The sequence below is a fragment of the Dendropsophus ebraccatus genome, chromosome 6 (genome assembly GCF_027789765.1).
Source record: "Dendropsophus ebraccatus isolate aDenEbr1 chromosome 6, aDenEbr1.pat, whole genome shotgun sequence".
Lineage (NCBI taxonomy): Eukaryota > Metazoa > Chordata > Amphibia > Anura > Hylidae > Dendropsophus > Dendropsophus ebraccatus.
Genome location: NC_091459.1, coordinates 133,045,215 through 133,065,090, shown reverse-complemented (window position 1 = coordinate 133,065,090; position 19,876 = coordinate 133,045,215). Strand labels below are relative to the sequence as shown.

Below are 19,876 nucleotides of genomic sequence, written 5' to 3'. Positions count from 1 at the left end.
TAATTATGATTTACTGAACAGCCTTTTTATTTTTTTATTTTGACTAAATCTGATTTGTGGGCTAAACTTATTCACTTATCTCTACTTAAAAATGACAATAGGGGGACATTAAACTTATCAAGAGCGGTGTACTTGTATGCTGATCTAAAATAAAGCCCTGCCCCCATTCAACCCACTGTGTTTACTAAACGGCGCACTTCTCTTAACAAATCCAGCAGGACCTGATCTTGTTATAAGGTTTGCAGGTACAGTATAAACCATGATAACTTCCTCCCTGCCTTGCCATGGCCACATGCCTGCGCCCCCAGGCGAGCCGGCCTTACACTATGGAAAATCGGCATCTTTTCAGTGGTGTATGCCATTGGCGTATTTAAATCTATCCCGAATGTTTCCTGCAAAGTAAAAGGGAATTCACACGTTTCCTGCACAGTTTGTAAATACGGACAATGGCGCAGACTTACTAATGTGTCTCTGCCAGAATTTTGTCTGGCACATTTAAAGATTGTCTAGTCTAAGTTTTAGTAAATGTAAGCCAATGTGCTATGGAACGGAGTAAAGGAACTCCCGGCCTCTTCATCATTTTTGAGCTCCCGGCATCATGATGAATCATAATAAAGCTGGGAGTTCCGAATCCCGTTTCGCACCACATCATCCGTGCACGGACGGTAATTACAGAACTGGGGACTGCCCCCCTAACTCCCGTACATATGATGTGATATAATTATAAAAGCTTCCATAGATAGGTCTGACAATTTTAGAGATATTTTGGGCATAATTATCATCAAGATCCGTATTGTCTAGAAGGTGATAGAACAATATTCCACTTGCCAACCTGTAGAGCTAAAATTAATATTGAGGCTGTTCTATGTAATTATATGTAATCTTGTTGATTTGCACAATTACTCATTCAGAATTGCCTGTTACTCATAACAAAGATGTCTATGCATGAGCATGGCGGTACATCGTGGTGAGCTTCCGTAGCCCACCAGCCTGACTCACTTCACGCTACCTTGGCCAACCTCTTGAGGATGCCATTTCATGTGCATTGTGATTCACCAATTACCCTTGAGAAACTTACAGGACTGAGAAAGTTTAAGGAAATGTTAAAAAAAAAAGTTGAAAAAAATCCTGTAGCATCTGAGAAATCTGCTTCTTACCTTCGAGGAGGTGGATCAGCGTAGCGGAAAAATGTTTTCAGACTTTTAGACTCGTACCTTTAATGTTCCTAAGTCACACACCCCTTAGGAACCCCTTAGCATCCAAGCTCCCACAGTGCTATGATCATCACGGTGCTGCACATTATAGGTACAGCACCAGCGCAGTGCAACTGCCTCCGAGAGACACCTTGCTAATGTTCATCAATCTTATATGCAGTCATCTTGGTTTGTAAGATCTTTGCTCAGCGCCTGATATGAAGTTTGGAGACAATCTTCTTGATGATGGTGAGAATGAAGAAGTCCTAATATTTGAAGTCTTTGGACAGAGGAACATTACAGTGCTGTCATTTCATTGGAGTAACTTTTTTTTTTTACGAAACCTGTCCATAGAAGTTAAAGGGGTTTTTGGATTAAAACCTACTTGTCCCCTATTGACAGGCTAGGGGACAAGTAAGAGATAGGGGGGGTCGGACCCTCGTGACACCCATAGATCTTTAGATTGCCCCCCGACAACTTTGTTTTGATTAGAGACCTGCGGCACTATTGATTCTCTATGGAGCTGGCAAAAGGAGCTGAGCGGTGTACTTGGCTGTCTCTGGCGGCTCCGTAGAGAATCAATAGAGCCACGGGTCACATGCTTTACCCGCAACTCTATTCAAAACAAAGTTAACAGGTGGCGATCTGGAGATCTACAATTACAGAAAAAATTGATGCCTGATTACTATTGGTCTAGTCACACTTTCCAGTTTAATGGATCTGCAATCCGTACCGCAAAAAAAAAAAGGGGGCGGGGGAGGACATGGTCTATGGGATCTGCAAAAAAATACAGATTCCAAAGAAAGAACTGTTCCTAAGCCATCATGTGACCATTTGGGCGTTGGGCATTTTTTTTTTATGCATCTTGAACAGATATCCTGATGAAGCACAACTCTCCGGAAGCACTAAATATATATCACGAAGCAATCACCTTGTAACCAACACCAAATAACAAAGTCAAGCACAAAATTCCTCAGAAATAAACAAACAAAACCATTCCTTTAAATTTTTGATTTACAGGTTGTTCTAATACTGGGTCTAGGTCATGATATCATTGTCTTTGTTTTCCTTCTCTAGACCTCCTGCACGGGATCACCATCACTGTCCTTATTCAGCTCGGTCCACCAGACAAGCAGACAGTACTTCAAATGCTCAGGTATTTCCCATCTATTTTCTAATAAGATATTGCTTCTTGTATTTTTCTTCATATATTTGAGATAAATGTTGAAATATGAACATACTAAAAAAATTTAAACAGTGACAGATGGGCTGGGTGCCAACACCCAACATGCCCACCAACCAGCTGTTCAGCACCTGAACTACACAGTGAACAGAGCTGGAAGCAGTTGTCTCCATTCACTGTGTAGTGCAGCTCAGCTACAACTCACTTCAATGGGAGGAGTCTACCACTAGTGTCAGCTGTGTGTACTAAATTGAGCATTTGGGTTGCTCGATCGAGCTTGATGTTCAACTGAGCTCCTCATCGTGGTCGGGTAAAGGTGGCCATAGACCTCCAATAACTGACAGCTAAGCAATCATTCAGCCATCAGGTATACCTCTTACATTCTAATTTTTGTATATTTCGGCCCTTGAAGGAATAAAAAATATCAGAACGAGAAAATGTAATAGGTTTCTTCAAGACACGTTAGAACTCCAGTGGTATGCCATGAGTAGCTGGTATACCGCCCAAGTTCTAATGTGTCTTGCAGAATCCTACTACATTTTTTCTTTCTATTTTCTGTATATTTTGTTCTTTTAAGGGACAATATATGCAAAAATTAGAACAAAAAATGTGATAGATTAACCAGAGACTCTCCACTATGCTGAGCAGCGGGCACCTGGTAAAGCTTCCATTGATTTCAATGGGGTTCGTTACTCGAGTGTTAAAAAATGTCACTACAGTGACAATTCAAAGAGTTTCCTCACTGCCAGCATGATATTGACACATCATGCCGGGTGGGGAGCACATCCATTACATTTATTTCCCATCTGTAACGTCCACAAATTTACGGGTGTGTGAATGCCCTCTTACTAAGAATTCGGACTGTCTAGATGTGGCCTTGACATTACCAGGCCTGTAGCAGAAACAGAAACTGGAACTTGCTGGTTGCTTTATAAGAAGCCATTAAACTTGGTCAGACATGGACTCTCGTTTGTTTTTTTTTTGGGGGGGGGGGGGATGGGGGGTTATAGAAGGTTTTGTGACAACTTTAGTTCCCCATAGCTAGAGATGAGTGTATCACCAAGCAGCTTATCAGCAACCTAGCTTTCAACTCTGGGTCGGGAAAAGCTTGATCCAGTCCTGGGAAAACTGGAAGATGAAGCATTAGGGAGCAGAACAGAGTTGACAGGCAGGTGGCTATTAAGCTGCTTGCTGATCAATCAAAGTCCTTTGCTTCATTTAGACGGGCCATTGGGTTATCTTCCCATGACCTATTTCACTCACTCAGAAAATTATACAAATTCTCAGCCCTATAACATATATTTTTACAGACAATAAACAATTTGGTGTCTGTCCACTGACATTAGGGGAACATTTTTAATAAGAGTCAATAAGAGAATGCCTAGTAGTTACAGATGAGCGAATTGTGATCGCACTCGGGTCTTTCCGAATCCGAGTGGACAGCATTTCATTAGCAATAGCTGAAGAAATTGGATTCAGCCCTAGGGAGTCCTGGAAAACATGGATACGACCTATGACCTATGGCTGTATCCATGTTTTGCCACTGTTAATGTTTAAAGAAGCTATGTGAGGCCACAAGCATGGGTGAATATGCAACACATAGTCCCGTTGAGCACGCCAAATTGAGATCCATTTTTACGGATGTTCCCAAATCCTTATGTGGGGACCCCCTTCTATAGTATAAGACATATTGAAAAGAGTTGTGTCAATGGTACTATACAACACTTCTAACTTTTTTTTTTATTTCAAATTTTTTGTTGAGCAGAGATGCCAAAATATTCAGGATTAACAATGCTTTCTAAACCCAAATGCTCAGCTTTTGACTCCCAGAGACGTTTGATGCAGCCATAGGGAGTCCTGAAAAAACATGGATACAGCCTATGGCCTATGGCTGTATCCATGTGTTCCTGGACTCCCTAGGGCTGCACCCAACTTCTGCAGCCACTGGGAGTCGAATGTCGAGAGTTTAATTTCGGAGAACGTTGCCGAGCCCTAATGGTTTGGCATCTACTCTCAACACTACTAATCATATCTTTTGCAACCAATTCAAAATGCAACAACCAATGTGCAACGTGTAATTTGTGTAATTCTATAAAATTATATATGTATGTACTTTAGAGGAGAGAAATAATTGGAATATTCGACTTTGAAATACATGCAAGCGAATTGATAAAAGTGTTATATTACTAATATCTATGAAATGATATCTAAGGTGTAGCAGAAAGGCAGCTGCGGATCAGTCAGACTGATCCCTTTTAAATACTGTAAACAGCAGGAGTCAGAGGTTAATCTTTAAAGGATGCGTCTGCTCAGAAGCTTGTTTTTGTAAACACTTGTAAACCTGGCTACATGGAGATGATTAAGACCGGCAACAATCAAAGAGGAGAATTCCACTGTGCTCGGAATAGAACGCCACGCCATGTCTTTTACTTTTCATGTGTGCAAAATCTAGGGTTTCAGGATGGTGCATACGTAGTGTTTTATGTATAGCATGTTGGGTAATGTGCGTTGAGATTAAAGGATAAAAGCTCAGCCTTTGATACCAATGGCATTTTATTTCATCCCCGGGAAAATGCATGTCAGTCATTTAGTCATAATCATATGGTTAGTAAGGGTGAAAAAAAAAATCACACGAGTCCATCAAGTTCAACCTATTTTCGTGCCGTGTTGATCATGAGGACAACAAAAACCATCCCCGCGACCTAGATACCAAGTGGAAAAGAATCCGTCCTGACTCCAACTATGTCAATGAGAATGTATTGATGGATCAATTACACATTCCCAGCAATTTATTACAGATAATTAGCGATCTCTTATTCTTCTAGTGTTTTACAGTGGGTTCACAGATTGTTATAATAGGTTCAGACACACTATGTAAGTGAAGAGATTAACCCATAAACACAATATAGAGCAATAAAAACAACAATGTGGGGTTGGGGGGGTGAATATCCAACAAGAGTAGCTTCAAGCCTGGGCATTTTCATAGTACTTTGCAGTGTTCCAAAGTGCCCCCACCCCCAACCCCCAATGAATGATGTTTTTCACTTTAATACCCCCTGAGCCTTATCGATTAAAGGGAGTCTAGCAGAAACCTTACCATACAAATTTGTTGAGATAGGTTTCTAGATCATTGATCCAGTTCCCAACATATGATTGCTTTACAAAATGGTTAATGCCAATGAGCTTCCTTGGTGCACTGGAGGCCGTCCCAGGACCTCAAGATGACCACTTTCTGAGCCCATTAATAACATATTTTATTAATAATCATGATTATTCAGACTGTGAGTGACATTGCAGCTTAAATAGTATGAATAATGATGAAGTAACATCATTGGCACATAAGGCAAGTGGTGCACTGGGAGTCCTGTGACCACCTCCAGTGCACCAAATAGTCTTCAGACGCCATATACACTATCACAGCATCCCTTAGTAGAGATAAACTTCTCTCACCTTAAAACAAATCTATCATCTGTGACACATTTAATTACTATGCAGGAAGGTCATGGCCTGGCTTCTCAGGTTCTTGCAGAAAACAGCGTAGTAATGAAGGGCATCTCAGATGGGGAGGAGATTTTGGTGCACTAGGGGCATTGGGCCTGCATCAAGTGCACCAGAACCACCTATGTGCATAAAAAAATGGGCATATCCAAGGAACCTGGCAATCCAAGTAAACACTGTCACCTTGGTGAATATATAAACTCATTAGAGGAGGGTTAATGATAGATATAAGACTTTTTCAATGATGGTGGTAAAAGCTTTCTCCTAAAGACTTAGGGGAACATTTACTAAGGAGGCTAATGTGTGCAACCGTTCTAATGGGGGTCAGTGTTTATTCTTTTACAATATATTGTGTGTGACTTAGGGAAAAAATACACTGTCATTGTAAAAGCATCTAAGTAAAAAATCGCTGATACTGAACAGACATTAACCAGCAACAGTTGATAAATTGTGCGAAAATTCCAGATTATGTGAATTTTTGGGTGAATACTCAAATACCGGCAGATTTAAAAAAAAAGTTGTATCTAAAAAATATTCTCCTGTCGAATACTGGTTCATAAGTAGAACTTAGACCAAAAATGGGCGAAAAATACAATTATTTACCTAAAAATAGACGCAAAGACCTTGATAAACTTCCCCCTTAGAGTATTCCCCTTGTTAGCCTAAGTTACCATAACTTTTATTTGGCCTATATATATCAAATCATTCTGTTTGAGCCAACCATGTGCCAAAATGGTGTCTTTTTTACATTCTTTGTATGTTAGGTATCCTTTTGTATACACTTGCACAATACCTTGGGTCTTTTAAGTCCAACATAGAAGCCTACTATGTTAATCCAAAGGAGGTAAAAAAAAATCTCCTGATCAACGTTCCATTTTCAGGAATCTAGTATTAGGCCAGGTTCACACTATGTAGGACACTGGCCGTTCTGTGACCCGTTGAGTCACAGAACGGCCACTGTCTGTGAAGTTTATCCCGGTCGGTAATGCAGTGGATTTCGGCGCATTTGGGTTTGGCCGCACTCCAATTACCACAATGTAAAGTGTGACCAGAGCCATACTTTACATTGTCTGTTAAGTCAGTCATTGGATAACGGCCGCACAAAACTGGGATGTCAGCTTTTTGTGCGGCCACAGGAATCCCAGACAGAGTGTATACAGAGTATATACACTCTGGCTGAGATTCTATAGTAATGAACGTGATATGTAAATTCATTAAATAACGGCCGTGGTTGCAAACCTGCAGTGTTTAATGAATTTTATACGTAGTATAAACTTAGCCTTAGCTTGTAGTATTTTCCAAGAAATTCATCTAGCCCCCCTTCTTAAAATTCAATGATTCACCAATCACAACATTGTGAGTCCTCTATGGTACCCCACTAACCATGATCCCTCCAATACTGACTCCTATAGTCCTCTAATTGTAAGTTCATACCTAATTGAAGACTGTAGCATTAATAACCATATTAATAACATTTCTATATACCGTAAAGCACCATAATGCGTTCTTCTTCCCATAGCACAAATAATTTTTCACCAAATTCAATGTGAAACGGCAAATCACTTCCGATAATCCTTACTTTGTAATAAAACATTCATTATATCCAGTTAAGTATTCTTGAATTACTCAGTGTCTCTAGTCTACCTTTATATATTATTCAAAAATACGAGATAAAATTCACTAAATCATCATGTGTCCAAAGTCCTAAATACTAGAAGCAAACATATAACCCCAAATGTGCTATCAAATCTACTACTTACAAATACGGATTTCAGTGCCGTCCTAAAGCTTACAGTCTTTACAGAGAAAAGTCACCAATTTTATCCAAATCTGATTTACAGCTAAACAAATGTTCATGAAGCCCATTCCCTGCCGCCCCCAGCCAGGAACATCTGGATGCGAGAGGATTTTCACCGTATATGTGTGCAACAGCTGCAACTAATCGATGTAACCCTGTGAAATCTTCCCCGCTGTCCTATTTTTCAGGTTGCGTCGGGGTCATTTGAGGAGGTCTACAAGCCATGTCAGGGCTCCCTCTTGTGTTTCTTCCTCGGTACTAACTGCTAGATGAGCAGTTCTATTTCTTGGCCGGCATGTCTAGACATAGATACAGTGATATTACTGGATGTAAAGATCAGTAGAGAAACTATATGTAAGGATCGTAACTATCTGCACAAACTGGTAGCAATGCCACCCTGCTGCTGTATTACCCACTATTGCTCTTTACGAGTTCCTGTCTGGTGATCCTACATATTGTAGTAGCTATTTTTACTGAAAGGCAATCTGTTACTAGGTTTGTGCTGCTTAAAATCAGGGCAGCATAAACTAGTGACAGAAATGCTAAACAGATCGCTGTATTACTTGCATCATTCTATTTAGCGGTTCTCCTAATATGCAGAAAAATGGGATTAATGCCAGACCACTCCCCTCGCCCTCCAGCTGCTGATTGACAGTTGACTGACTATACACAGCATAAATAGATAACTACCAATCAGCAGTTGGTGGGTAGAGTTTGCTGATGCTCATGGATATCCAAGGCTACTGAGCACACACACATGATGGAGAGAACTTGTTATTGTCCTTGTTATTCAGGAAGATAACTTCAAATCAGCTGCACAGAACAATTTAAATGATACATTATTCTGTTCAGCTTCTCTGTCATTAGTTTATGCTACCATGAGATAGGACAGCATGAACCTACTGACAGAGTCTCTGTAACTGTATGGACAAATCTGAAGAGCAAAACTTAAATGATCCTTTTAAATAAATTATTTCAGACTGTACATTTTGCTGTGTGAGTTTTAGTTAAGGGTTACTTTGGGTAACTTTCCTTGGCAAATGTTTTGGGTGGCACCAAGTGGAGTCATCACTTCTTTTGACCTTAATTAAAGTAGAGAGAAACAAACCTCACCGTATTTGTCACTGGCCTATTTTATGATCACCTTGATTGGTATGAAGGTAGATGACATTCTGTATGCAGACAAGTTCCACTACAAAGATTGAAATAGGTCTATCAACAGTGTGCTTGGTTTTCCTATGGGGTAGAAGGCTGAATTTTGTTCCACCCTTCATTCTGTCTCCATTTTCTTTTGGCCAAAACGTTATCCCCATCTTTGATATCAATCTAAAGAGGATTATCCTTTACAAGTTTTTTTCTACTCTTTAGTAAAGGGTGTTGGACCTACGGGGGCTGAGATCCCTCTCTTCCGGGTCAGCATATGGTACATATGGCCTTGCAAGCAGTGGCCAACCACCTTTGGCAGGTCCACCCCCTCTAATGATAATCAATGGAGGGGGATGGCTGGGGGCAGACTGCAGCCAGCCTGCCCCCTCTAATGCTTATCAATGGAAGGATCAGTTCTCCGAGGGGTGGTAGCCATGACTCCACTGCTCCTAAGGGCTTACCAAGCACAACTAACAGCACAGGTAAGAGACATACCTTCATCCTCAGCTCCCCGTGCCCAGTAGAGAGCTATCAGCAGATTAGAATCTACTCTGCTGGTAGTTCCTCTTTAAATAATATGACATGTAAGGACCTTTTGTGTTACGGCTCATTGTATCAGGGCTTTGAACCTTTGGATTCTCCCATTGAATAATGGGTTTCGTCACCCCTTGTTTTGATTGTTTTCGGGTCAAGTTTACTGTAAAGAATTACATTGTGCATAGAAGAGAATATTGTTGTTAACAACTTCTTTTTCAGGTCTTACTAGTTGAGTGAGCACTAAGGTCTTTGAGTGCATGTTAATTGAGCATTTTTCATTACTGGAATGCTCGACTCCAGTATTACTCCATTAAAGGGGTTACCAGCACTACAAAAAAATGGCCACTTTCTTCCAAAGACAGCCCCACTCTGGTCTCCAGCTTGGGAAGGGTTTTGCTGCTCAGTTCCATTGAAGCGAAAGGAGCTTAATTGCAAACCGCACCTGACCTGGAGACAAGAGTCGTGTTGTCTCTGAAAGAAAGTGGCCATGTTTTTGTAGCACTGGATAACCCCTTTAACTCCTGTATGGGAGACTCAAACATTTAAACAGATGCACCCTGCTCAGTAGAGCGGAGGCTGCCTCCTTCACCTGTTTCTTTTTTTGTTTTAATTTGTGTATGTTTTGTCCCATGAAGGGATGTTTAAAAGAAATATACAAAAACTAGAATTAGTATTGAAACTGTTTTGGAGCACCTGACATCATAATAAATGATGATGCTGGGAGCTCTGAAACTGTTCAAATAATTGCGTTACTGTACTGACTCACTGTGTAACAGTATCACATTCTTACAGTAATGAATGAATGTAGTAACTCCCCACTCAGCGAAATGCTCCTCTGCAAATGTCGGAGAAGCCAGCACATGGGTGTCCCTGGCTTTTTTAAAAACTTTTGTTATGTTGATGAAAATTTTCAAAAGTTTTGCTTGGTAGCAGGGTGGGTGTTTAGCCCCCCACTGATCATTACACACAACCAGTAGAATCCCATGTATATGTGCTCACTCTCACTGCACAAAATGAGCTGAATCTATGTAATACATTGTTTCCCCTGTAGTTGGTGCTGCAGAAAAATTGAGTACTTGTAAAAAAAATTCTAATGTTATTATTAACACCAACTTATTTTCTTGGTGATTAAAGTTAAAATGAATGAATTCAATGCTGCCACATCTGGCATGTCTGTTCTAGTATATACAGGTATTCTCCATAAAAGAACAATTCTGGATCACCTATTCTTATAGCTGTGTGATGTGCCGTTCCTCTGTTATTCTTGCTTGAAATGTATGACTCAATAACCCAGAGGCTGGGGGCGTTTCCCTACACTCTCTGTACTGTCAGCTCTGATTGGGTAGCATCACACAGTGAAAGGACACACCCCTATTTGACTATTGAGTCATACATTTCTATTAAGAATAAAAGAGGGACGGCACATCACACAGCTATAAAAATAGGTGATCCAGAATTGTTATTTCATCGGGAAAACAATGATTTACTAGGACAGACAGGCCAGGATTGGTGACGGGTTCCCTTTAAATCCTGATATATAACTCTCCTTACCAGCTGAAAGGAAAACAAATGAAATAATTTGGGTCTTTTGGAAAATGCTTTAGGATACAACCTACTGTTGTGAGGTTTTTTTTCTGGACACATGTAATTGCTGGAACACCCATTTCCCTCCTGACCATATAACTAGTTCACTTACTCCCATATGGTCTCATAACCCTAAGACTGACAAAGTCAGATTGTCCTTTCTTTTAAGACTGTCTGTCTCATTTAATTTATTCAGTAGCTTCTAGAATGATTTCCCTTCATACGACTGCCAAGATTCCTGTATTTGTAGACTACACATGGTCTGTTTTGCCAGTTTTTGGCGCCCATTAGAGACATAATGTGCAGAACAAACAAACTGTCTGTATGATGCCACCGGTTTTCCAGCATGGTACATCTGTCCGTTCACATCTTTTGAAGTCTGAATTTCCATCTATAATTCATCCATGTACCTGTACCTTTGTACCTCGTCCTTCATGCCTCCTATGGAATGTTTTGGAGCATGCATTAATGCTTATCGGAAAACAAACTCCATTTTCCCGGAGACAAAACTTTTGTCTGAGAGATGCAATGCAAGGACCTTCTTTCCACTAGGATAACTATGTTTTACCTAAAAGAAAATGACATTTTAGTGCCACTTTCCAAGTGCAATTATGCTCGGTTTCCTGGATGAGTCAATGCATGACCTTAAACTTAGAGCACGGCAGGTCACACAAAGCCAGATTACGTAGATTTACCAAAGATTCAATTATTTACTCCAAAACGTATTAATGTGAGGCATATTGTTGTAACAATGGGCTGGTTTCTATCATGTGCAAGAAAAACACAGTACACATTTATTATGCGCTTACAGTAGAATTTTAGCCACCGAGATGTTTCAATACAAAGATGTTAAATTACAGGGGACAGTCGGGAGATATTATTGGTTCCTGAGCAATGATATATTTAGCCAAATAAAGGTACTGTGGTTCTTAGTACGTACCATATTGTCCCACCCAACAAAAGGAGTTCAGTTAAAGGGGAAGTCCAGTGCCGGGTCAAAAAATTATTCCAGGCTGGGGGAGGGCAAACATAAAAAAAAGTCATATTTACCTGTTCTGGTGCCCGAGAAGTGCTGCGTCCCGCTCATGGATGCCAGTTGGCTGTCTTCTTAGCTCCCCTCTGGCCACATCACGTCTTGTTGTTGGATGCCCTACTCAGCCAGTCAGGGGCTGGGGCGGGACACCACAGTAGTCACTGATGGGCTGAGTGGGCTAAATCCAACCCACTTTTGACGTTAAACCTGGGTCAAGACGTAGCTGGAAATCGGGAGAAGAGGACACCATGCGGGGTATATAAGCCCGGTGATGCAGCACAGTGGGGGCACGGGGACAGGTGAGTATATTGTCTTCCTTCATTTCCACCCACCCCCTACCTGTAATGATTTTTTGTCCCCCCCGACCACGGGACTTCTCTTTTAAATTTCCAAACTTGTAATACAATGGCATTTGGATGCAATGATACTATGGAAAGATACTAGAGTTTATGTTAGAGAATATACAATTACAACCCCAATGTTTTAAGTTTAACTTCTACTTGAGTAGAGTGTTGAGTAGATCTGTTAAAATGTTTGTGTTTGGCACCATTCTCCCAACCCGACTGCAGAACTTGGATGCCCTAGGGTTGCCAGGAAAACATGGATACAGCCTATGGGTGCCTTCACACATACTGGATCTACAGCAGATTTTACGCTGCGGATTCACAGCGAAATCCACTGCGGATCTGGTGCCATTCATCCCTATGAGAGCACATACTTGCAGCAGGATTGACATACCGCTGTGAGTATGTGAGTTACCCCCCTGCCGCCCGCAGGCTGCCGCTAAGACCATACATTACCTGCAAGGCATTGCGGCAGCATGTGTGGCTCCCGGCTCCGGTCCCGATCAGCCAATCAGTGCATGGCAGCGAGTATGTGCTCTCATAGGGATGAATGGCACTGGATCCGCAGCGGATTTCGCTACGAATCCGCAATGTGAAATCCGCTGCAGATCTGGTATGTGTGAAGGCACCCCATGACTGTATGCATGTTTTTTATGAATCTCTATGGAGGCATCCAACTTCTCCAGCCACAGGAAATCAAACACTGAGCATTCCGGTTCAGAGAATGGTGCTCAACCCAAACACTTTGACAGATCTGCTCAACACAACTTTTGACATGTCATAGGGGGGGGGGGGGGGGGAGGGGGCTTTCCGGCCCCCACAGATTTTTAGAAAGAAAAGGAGCAATGCGGTGCCAATCACCGTTTCTACCTTTTTCATGTGCACAACAGTAGATGAGCCCATAGACTTTCTATAGAACTCTGTCTTGATTGGGGCAAGAATGGGACAAGGATACACTTAGCTCACATGTCTATTGGCTAAATCTAGGAATCAATGGGGGTCTCAGCCATAATATGATTTTTTATGTTACAGTGCCAATATATGGGGATTATCCACTTTTTTTTAATTACTATTATTATTATTTTAAATATAAAGGGTTTATATGCATTAAAACAACAAAGAAACAGTTACTCACTTAGCCCCAGTTTTCATTCTGGAGTGGATATCATGTAACCCCTGTCAAGGCTTTAAAATTCAAGGGCCATGATGTCATGAGTACAGTCTTTTTTTAATTTTTTTTTTATAACTTTGGAGGGACACTCATCAGTGTTAGGCTGTCCTAATACAGTAAAAATCTTTAAAAAAAGGCCACTTTTTTTTTAAAGAAGGGAACCCTATTCTCCAGACCAAAACTGTCTCGCTTGCCTCTGTTTCGGTACACAGATAGGACTTACAATACTTCTTTCTTGTTTCAATAGTTTTATCCAAATGTTTTCTGCTTTTTATCCCAAGACTGCATAACTCTCGTCTTCTATTGTTTACCTGTTACCTTAACGGTAGACACTCAAACAAACCTGTATAGAATGGAGAATCGGCTAATTGTAAAGCAGACAGCACATTTAATGACTATTGTGCATGTAAATAAAATTCATCCATTCTAACGCTGATCATTCAGACAGGAATTGAAATGGTTGCTGGGAAACATGAACTAATAGAACCTCCATAGCCTCCTGAGGAATAGCGGAAAGAGAAATAACCAAGGACTCAAAGAGAATAACTATATCAACAAACTATAGCCCGGATTTGCTGTTAGATGTGCGCTAGAACTGTGGTGAACAGCAAACAACATACATCCGCTAAGTAAGGTGCACCAAAATAAACAGAAAATGTTCCTTATGTGACAAAAGCGTGGCTTGTAAAAAAAAAAAAAAAAAGCTTTAGGGCTTAAATTGTAATGATGTGCCCACAAATTTGCCACAATTTTGGCACAATACTTTAAAGGAGTACTCCGGCGGGGGGGGGGGGCTATTTTGGGATCTGGCCGGGGAGGAGGTGGCTGAGGGAAACGACGTCCACTCACCTCCCCGGTTCCAGCGGTGGGTCCCGTATCACAGCGCTCCAGTGCCTAGTTGCTTCCTGGTGTCTGATGCGGGCTCGAGACATGACATCTCAAGTCCGCTTAGCCAGTCAGTGACAGAGGCGGGATCCGTCTCGAGCCCGCGTCAGACACCAGGAAGCGGCCGGGCACCGGGGACCAGAGCACCGCAATACGGGACCCGCCGCTGGAATCAGGGAGGTGAGCGGACGTCATTTCCCTCAGCCACCTCATCCCCGGCCAGATCCCAAAATAGCCCCCCCCCCGCTGGAGTACCCCTTTAAACCAAAAGTGGTCTAAATTTAGGAAGTGTAAACTTAGACTAGACAGGCTAATTTGTCAATCAGTTACTTACAGTATATTGAGATTTTTTAGCATTTCCAGACTGTTCATTCAAGTTTACACTATCCTAAACTTTGTCAGTAGTCACTGCAGTGGTTAAACCCTTGAATCCCTATAAACTGGTCACAGGGCACTGTGCTGCTGGGAACTGCTGTGGTCAGTTATAATCTGTGGTGGAACAGATTGTTGAATTCCCCCTGCAGCACCACCATAGAGCAAAAGGAACAATATATATTTTCCATTTAAATCCAAGGCAACCTGTGGAAGGCAGGGGATTGTTGGGTACTCCAGAGCCATAGACACTCTTTGTAGCTGCTATCTCTTCTGGTTCGAAGATCAGGGTCTTGAAAACAGGCACCTCCCTTCCTCTTTTAAACATAGGCTTTTGAACATAGATTTTATACACCAGACAAGGTTTTTTTTTTTTTTTTTTTAATGTGAAGCATACAACAGGATACATTAGGGCACATTTATCAAAAATTTGTCCCGGCATATGCCACAGAGAGGGCAGATTGTTACTAGAGATGAGCGAACTTTTCAAAAGTTCGTTCCGACCGAATTTCAGATTTCTTCGGATATCATAGTTTAAAGCATCTATATGATACGGGGGTAATGTATTTGGTTGAATTTCGGGCTCTACATGTCAGTAACATCATTATCTTTTCGATATCTCAAGTCAATAGTTTTTTTTAGACTTCATTATTCACCATTACAGGGTCTATGCAGGAAACTCACCATTACAGGGTCTATGCAGAAAAAAGATCACAAATGCAGTGAAGGAGCAGCAGTAGTCATTGGAGGCCAGTGGAGGTCCATCAATAGTCATCTGAGGCCAGTACAGGAGCAGCAGTAGTCAACATGGAGGCCAGGCATCAGCAACAGAAGCCAACATGGTGGCCAGGCATCAGCAACAGTAGCCAACATGGAGGCCAGGCATCAGCAACAGTAGTCAACATGAAGGCCAGGCAGAGGTTTTATGCTACACACATGCACCAGGTATATTTGTCTGTCAGGATAACACGTATGTCATAGACATTATTACAAGGGTCCAACTATGGGACTTGTATATCTGTAGAGCATGTTTTTGTTCCGTGCACCCTTTGCTGTCCTATGCCTAATCTATCTATCTTTTGCCCTCTCTATTTTTCTCTCTCAATCACTAGATCTTTCTCCTCTCTGCTTTCCTAATCTTTTAGTCTTTGCTTTTATACAATTGCTTCTCAGTAGTCAGTACAGCAGCACCAGCAGCGTTTTGTCACTAACGAGCTGTGTGCACTGCTAACAGTATGCTTCCTCTCTCTCTTTCTCTCTCTCTCTGCAGACTGTGTGATGCGGTCATGCGGCTGCCATTTTAGAAAGCAAGAAAAAAAAATCGCAGCGGACTTCCAAAAATCCGAATCTGATCGGACTCTGACTTTTGGAAAAATCCGAACCGGATCCCATACCGGCAGAACCGGTTCGCTCATCTTTAATTGTTACCTCTTATGTGACGTACACCAGCCATAAGCCCCATTTATCCGATGGCCAGGCAGGTCAGGGGTATGGCGCGGTGGGGAGGAGGCGTGACCTCCTCCCATGCCTAATTTATCATGGTTTATGCTTGGAAACAGGTGTAAACCATGCAGAAATGTACAACTGTTGTGGAGCAGGTATAGATTTCTGTGTAAGCCCGCAAGAGGCACAGTTTCCGCCAGCTTTACTAACATCCCCATACTCATTTACCTGGCCAGATTTACTAAGAGACACAGGCCTGTACAGACAAAAAACCTTTCTGTTAAAATTCAACATACCCCATCGTTGGGGGTTGGCCACCATAGACAGTCAGGTGGTTACATTTTTCTTTAATGTGTACCTTTACACCACAGACATACTACTGATAGCAGCAGAACTTAACTGCAAATTTGTACATTAGTCTGCACAGCAGGGATGTCTATCTATGAAAGGAGTCCCTGTTCCCGTACATAGTATCTGCAGCTCTTTGTGCTAATAAATTTGGGACAAAACATAAAGAATGTACAGTAGCTTCTATGCCATAATGATCGCATATAAATATGTCCCAAATTGTGCAAAATTTTGGTGCATTTTACATCAAAGTGCATAAACATGGGCACGTTTGCCCCAATATAAGAAGTGTGATAGTTTAGACAGAGGTGTAACTTGAAACTTCTGGGTTTCAGGACATCACTTATCCACGCGCCTATAATACGGATATCTTCTTATGCGGCAGACACCAGGATCCACATGTAACTGTCCTCCAACTCTTCTTTCTATATATCCTATACCGACAAATCTTTCTAAAACTAGATTTACATCTCTGTGTTATACTTTGTGCTATAGTTTGCTGTTAAGAAACACAATATTAAAAATTTTAAATTTCATGGTACCCAGAAGGGAAACTTCCCATCATCTCAAAAACTAATACATTTCTAGCATTTTCTGAAGCTAGACACCTATTAAGACATCATACCACTGCACTGAATTTCTCCCAGATTAAACCATAGTGTTTTTTATTATATAGAACGATTTTTACATTGTAAAACAAGATGTACATGATGATAAGAACAGTGTGGAACCCGACACACGTGGGTCCATGAGCGATCCTCCTGATTGGATTATTAATAATTGAACTGTCATGAGAAATATTACTGCGCGGTGTATGAAAATAATAAACACAATGCAATAAATGTGCTCAAAATGAAATATGCTGCAGGATTCTCCTCTGATATGTCTTTCAAGATATAAGTAATAATTGCCAATGATATGTCTTTCAAGATATAAGTAATAATTGCCAATGGGAAAAACAATCACAGTCAGTATAGTTACCATTAGGTATAGCAGTGATGTGTTATGTTGCTATGTAGAGGACTGGGCTGTTAAGAAATCACTATAAATCTCATGTACATGGCAAGTGGATCCCAGCGGATTCTTAGAACCAAGTCTCTGTGCCCTTTGCTCTGTACCAAGTAATCTGAGAAATTATTTATTAATTTATTGATACTTTTTTTATTTTGCAAATTTTGGTAAAATTTTGGTAAACTTTGTCAAAGTGGAAGAAGAATTAAAAGATATTTTGTACACCTTACTAGACATGTTAGAGACTTTTCTCATATGCTAGAGCATGACAGTTGTGTATATACACCAATGATTGAAAGTGAAAAATGATGTTTGCTGTAGATCATGGTTCTTTATCGTATATAGATCCCCCCTCCCCCCAATACACACACACTAATGTCCCTTGTATATTTGTCAAGTTCAAGTTCACACTGTGTTTTCCATTCCTTTACCTTTATACTTATTTTAAAGGAATTTTGTCAAAATCTAAAATTATTCTCTTACCACAGGGGAAGGGATAACTAGTCAATAAGTGGGGGTCCAACTGTTGGGATCTCCACCAATTTCGAACGAGAATGACACATGTACCCTAAATGAAAGAAACAGGAGTGTACATGCCTGGCCATTGCTCCATTCATTCTCTTTAGCCTCTGTTTAGATGACATATAGAAAATGAACAGACCACTGGCTGGCATGTGCACTGCTACACCTTTCTTTTTGGGGGAAATTGTTTCACCGATTAGCTATGACTGCACTACTATAGCCAGCTGAATTCAGAATGTAGATATCTGGTTTAACAGTCAAACAAAATTTCATGATTATAAAAAGTAGTAAAAGATAAGTAAAGAGAAGTTTTTCAATGCAACTCTACTTTGCACACACTAAAACTGTAGAGTATTGTAAAATGTCCTTCAAGAGTGAGGTTTCCTTTAAGTAGGTCCCAAAGCTGTTAATAATAATGTTCTATTGACAGATGAGTCATGAGTTGGCGTCTTTGGACAATACAGGTCCCATTGCGTCAGCATCAACATTGACACATCACAATAATAAGTTGAAATCACCAGGGTACCGTGGTGGGAACGTGACTACCTCTAAGATGCTTCAGTCAGAATGGAGACATGTTCCATTCTCAGCCTGTTCTATATCCTGGTTTTTCCATCTACAGTGTTGAATTGACTGGACAACCAAAGGTTCACATGTACAAGGGCCTCCACCACCTTGTTGACCCAGTTTGGCTTCTACAGAGCAATCGTCAGCCACATGGGCCAATATTGCCCTTCTTCATAGGGCCAGTGATGAGACAAAGAAAATAGTAATTCATTGGCTTATCATTTTGTTTTGCCTTGCTAAACATCCTCTCTTAACAGGCGCACATCTTTCTATATAATAGGGGATGTGTGACTGATGAAAGATGGAAGCACAAGGCCACAGGAACGATTCATGGGCATCTCCACATGATCACTCCACAGAGTTTGTGTGGGCATCTCCATAAAATGGGTAAGTCTAATAATAGGCCTTCTAAATAAGAGCAGATCTACAACATGGTACCCTGTCCCCAATTGAGAAAAGGTGACATTGTTGCTCTGTACTGAAGTCTAAAGAAACCACTAGTTTGGCTTTCTTTATAGGGCTGTAGTGTAAAGTACCAAACACATTCTTGCCCACCTCTCCTGTAAAGTATATGGCTGCTAAAAGGGGCCAACTGGTCTGAGTTCTAGGCAAGAATTGGGGATCTCAACCAGGAGCCTTCACCAGCGTGGATATGGCCCTGCCAATACTTCAGATGTCTTCTACCAGAGTCAGATTCCTGCCCTGATGGTACAGATGGCTGCTCATTACAATGTGGTCTTCCAAGGAGCCGTTGATCAGTTTCTGAGGAACTCAAGGCTTCCTGAAGACCATGTCGTATCAGGATCTTGACCCCTTGTTATTGTTAAATGAGTCAAAAGTTTACAACGTATCTAGTCAAGGCACAATTTTTGGGTTCTTGGTTAATAGATAGATGAGTGTGAGTATTGAGAAAAAGACTCGTGCCTTGGTTCATTTGTATCGAGCTACAAAATATGGAACTGCTTTATAGACATTGGATAATGTTCCTTAGTCTCCTTATACATGTCACGAGGACAATGAAGCCGGGTGTAGAAGATTGAGTATGGCACCATTGATCCACAGCTACCGTCTCCTTTCATGCTGTAATCTCAGTTCCTTGAAGTCATAAAAGTATTCAGCATTTTTTTTTATCTGGCTTGAGGTGCACTGAAGCTCACAATTTCGGGTGTAAAAGAGGAGACTTATTATGTTGGAAATCTCCAAATGGAAGCAGCGAGTAGTTTATCATACATTATCACAAG

At 41.1% G+C, this 19,876-nt stretch overlaps 1 protein-coding gene across 1 annotated transcript in view; it reads left to right on the top strand.

Moving 5' to 3' along the window:
• MYT1L (myelin transcription factor 1 like) overlaps positions 1–19,876 on the top strand; it is a 361,678-nt gene that overhangs the window by 197,966 nt on the left and 143,836 nt on the right. The window contains exon 4 of the mRNA XM_069974064.1: positions 2,271–2,349. The gene's annotated coding sequence lies outside the window, so the exon portion shown is untranslated. The remainder of the gene's footprint in view (positions 1–2,270; positions 2,350–19,876) is intronic.